Source organism: Ictidomys tridecemlineatus, chromosome 5 (assembly GCF_052094955.1).
Source record: "Ictidomys tridecemlineatus isolate mIctTri1 chromosome 5, mIctTri1.hap1, whole genome shotgun sequence".
NCBI lineage: Eukaryota > Metazoa > Chordata > Mammalia > Rodentia > Sciuridae > Ictidomys > Ictidomys tridecemlineatus.
The window spans coordinates 89,815,168-89,819,316 of record NC_135481.1 but is presented as its reverse complement, the minus strand read 5'-3'; the positions used below and the strand labels follow the sequence as shown (position 1 = coordinate 89,819,316).

At 37.5% G+C, this 4,149-nt stretch overlaps 1 pseudogene; it reads right to left on the bottom strand.

Annotated features, from left to right (window-relative positions):
• Positions 1–1,307: 1,307 nt before the first annotated feature.
• On the bottom strand, positions 1,308–2,202 carry LOC101961389 (transcription initiation factor TFIID subunit 12 pseudogene; annotated as a pseudogene).
• Between the last annotated feature and the right edge of the window lie 1,947 nt (positions 2,203–4,149).

Here is a 4,149-nt window from a genome sequence, read left to right as displayed (position 1 = left end):
TGTAGAAAGAAGGAAACTATGAAGCAGAAATCTCTGAATAAAACTTCCTCCCAACCCTTAGCCATCTCTGTAAATGTGTGTGAAAGGCCAGGAATCAAATGCAGTAAGTAGAAGGTGGGAGGGCGAGGTAAGGGGAGAAATTTAAACACATGTCAGGCATCTAGGAGAGGGGCTTTCCTTCGACTTCCCCAGAAGAGCCAGGTCCTGGGAATAAGGATTATGTAAGGATTAAGACTTCACTTAAGAACAAAGGGTGAGACTGAAATAAACCCATTCTAATAAAGCTTAAAAACCAAGTCTCCAGAAGAACAAAGTGATCTTCCAGTGATTTAACTGCTACTGGAACAAGCCCAATTCTTTGTCTTCACTTCAAAGAGGCAGAATCTACCATCTTCCTACAATGTTATCTATAATTCAAATGTGTTATTTAGCTTTTTCTTGCTGTGACCAAAATAACCTGACACGACCACATAAACATCTTAAAGGAGGAAAGATTTATTTTGGCTCATTGTTTCAGACGTTTCCACCCATGGTTGGCTCCATTGCTTTGGGCCTAAGGTACAGCAGAAGATCATGGCATAGAATAGGACAGTTGCTTAGCTCTGTGATAACCAGGAAGGAAAGCACATGTGAGAGAGAGGGGGGGGGAGAGAGAGAGAGAGAGAGAGAGAGAGAGAGAGAGAGAGAGAGAGAGAGAGAGAGACCAGGGACAAGAAATTAACTTCTAGGATGCACTCCCAGCACTCTCAGTGACCTACTTCCTCCAACCATGCTCCACCACCTGCCATTTCCATCACTTCCCAGTAGTCCATTCAGCTATCAATGGATTAATTTACTGATGAGGTCAGAGCCCTCATAGTCCAATAACAGTCCAATAACTTCCCCAAAGCCCCATCTCTGACCATTGCTGCATTGGGGACCAAACTTCAATTACTGAGCCTTTGATGGACAATTGCAGATCCAAAAAAGCAACAGGATATACAATGGAAAAATTACCAGATATGTGAAGAAGCAGGAAAATGTGACCCATATTAAAAAGAAAATGTGGTAATTACAGAGACACAGACCATCCAGACATTTGAGTTAACAGACGGGAATCTTTAAATACCTATCAAAAATATACTAAAGAATTTATAGTGAAAGAGCAATATAATGGTGAAAAACATGGATCTAAACAAAAGCCTAATCAAACATTTAGAAGTGAGAAAGCAAATAAAATTCATATTCATATAAACACTGATATTACAAAGTACAGGATAAGAGGGAAGGGAGGAGGAAACAAAACCCTCTACAAATCCTGTTAATACTGTCTCACTCAACAAGACTGTAATGCTTGGTCCTATATTTAATCACTCATATAATAAACTACAAATAAATTCTTCTCTGGAAGGCACACTGCTCCTCTTTGATATGGCAGGGAAAAAGGAATGGAAGTCTTGGGGGGAGGGGATGTTATTCTTTTAGCAGATCCTCTCATTCTTTATAGATATTCCTGCAATGTTAATAAAAAGTATGCATACATGCTTTTCTCTGAAGCACTTTTTAAAAATTCTAAGGATGAGATGGCTGAAATCTCAAAGTACCTTCAAATACACTGTTGTCCATTCCCTGACCTTTCAGTGTGTTATTTCTTGGTTGTTTTCTGGATCAATGCCATTCTCTGTTTTTGAGCTTCTGTGGTTCGAGCTTTATTTGTAGGGTCGTATTTCTTCAAAGCCAAACCCTAGGATCCGCATATTCCACCAGCATTCTGTATGTAGTTGGACATCTTTCACATCCAGTATGCTGGATTTGCAATGCCAAGCAATCTGGCAGGCTGCTGTCTTCACACTCTCAATTGCAATCATCAGCAACCTGCAGCAGCATCTCCTCCACGTCTTCATCCAACTGCTCATTTGGATCCACTTCTCTTATTAAATCCTGTAATTTCTTCTTGGTCAATATCGGATTGTTTTCAGGAATAAGACTACCTCCTGTCCCAGGGGTGCCTGAAATTTTTACCATGCTATTGGCCATGGAGCTTTATAGAAGGGTGCTGGCTGGTTCCTGTTTTATGGATGAGAAATTGAAGAGGTTGATTAGTGTTGAGGGGCCAAATTGGTTTGTAATCTGCTGAGCTTTGGACTTCAGCTTATAGAGCTTACCAAGATCCTGTTTACTTTTGGAGCTGTGAGGACCAAGACTAATCAAAGGCAGCAGCATCTATCTCTCCATAATACATGGAGACTTCCCCAGTGAAGCTTTCACCCCTATAATAATGAATTTTTAAGAAGTCTATCAGAAGGAATTAACAGATTTAAATATGTAAAGGAAGATATCAATGACCTTGAAGACAGATCAGTAGAAACCATCCCAACTGAAGTACACAAAGAAAAAGATTGGGGGGAAAAATTGAACAAAGTCTCAATGACCTGTTGGATAGCTCCAAGGAATCTCTAACTAGGGTTCCAGAAGAAGAAAGAATGGGGCAGAAAGTATATTTAAAGAAATCATGGACAGAATTTTTCCAGATTTGACTTAAAACATTTACTTAAAAATCCAAGAATCTGGGGGACTGGGGCTATAGCTCAGTGGCAGAGTACTTGCCTACTGCATGTGAGGCACTGGGTTCAATCCTTAGCACCACATAAAAATAATTAAAATAAAAGCATGCTGTCCATCTACAACTATAGAAAGAATTTTTTTTTAAATACAAGAATCTCACAGAACCCCAATCAGGAAAATTACAAAGAAAATAACACTTAGGTAGATCATGATTCTGAAAACCAAAGATCAAGAGAACATCTTAACAGCAACCAGAAGAAGCAGGCACATTGCAGACAGAAGAGCAATGAATGATAAGAATGACAGTGACTTCACCACATAAGACCATCAAAGAACCTTTTTAGAGTGCTGAAGAGAAAAATAATAAAAGCATTTACTGGGAGTTCCATGCTCAGCAAAACATCCTTTAAAGTTAATTTTAAAATGAAGACATTTCATATAATTAAAAGCTGAGCAAATTCATCACTAGCAAATTTGTAGTACAAGAAATATCAAAGGAACTAGGTGCAGTGGTGCACGCCTATAATCCCAATGGTTCAGGAGGCTGAGGCAGGAGGATCATGAGTTCAAAGCCAGCCTCAGCAAAAGCAAGGTGCTAAGCAACTCAGTAAGACCCTGAATCTAAATAAATACAAAAAAAAAATCAGGCTGGGGTTGTGTTTCAGTGGCTGAGTACCCCTTAATTCAATTCCCAGTACCCAGAAAAAAGAAAATACCAAAGAAAATTCTGGCTGAAGGCAAATGATATGAGAAGGAAACTTTGAACTCCAGAAATAAATGAAGAGTACTGAAAACTATAGATACATGTAGATTATATTTATCAATATAAAGACTACTTTTTCTTACTTTTATTCAATTCTTTATTAAAATAGTTTACTACTTAAAGCAAAAATAGCAATGTACTGTTGGGTTTATAATTTATATACAAGTAAAATATACATGTATAATTTCATATATGATAGGAGTATTAGTTCAAGAGAATTATCCAGTTGAACTGTTCTTATATTGCAGGAGAAGTGTTATAATTTAGACAATATTATAGACAATAGTAAGCTAACGGTGCTTTAGGTAATCCCTACAGTGACCACTAAAAACATAATACCAAAGACAGAGAATCAAAAATAGTCTCAACGATTCTTAAAGAGAAACATTTTCTAGGTACTAGGGGTTGAACCCAGGGGAACTTTACCACTGAGCTATATTCCTGCCTTTATTTTTTATTTTGAGACAGGTCTCACTATGTTGCCCAAGTTGGCCCTGAACTTGTGATCCTCCTGCCTCAGCCTCCCAAGGAGCTGAGATTACAGGTGTGAACCACTATGACTGACTGATGTAAAGAAAATTTATATAGTGTTCTTAAATAAGTATTAATAATTTAAGAAATGAACATAAAATCATCATTTTTATTAAAAGGTTTTTTTGCCACTTTCCATCAAAAAAAGTTAATTTACAAAAATCAGTAGTCTTAATAGGCTTGAGGTCTATGCTTAAATGTTTTGTCAAAAGATCACAGCTCACATGCTCTGAAATATGACTTATCTAACAGAAATTTGTATTGTCCCCAAAAGTAGTAAAATACTGCATTCCATTGCTTTTAGAGTTACT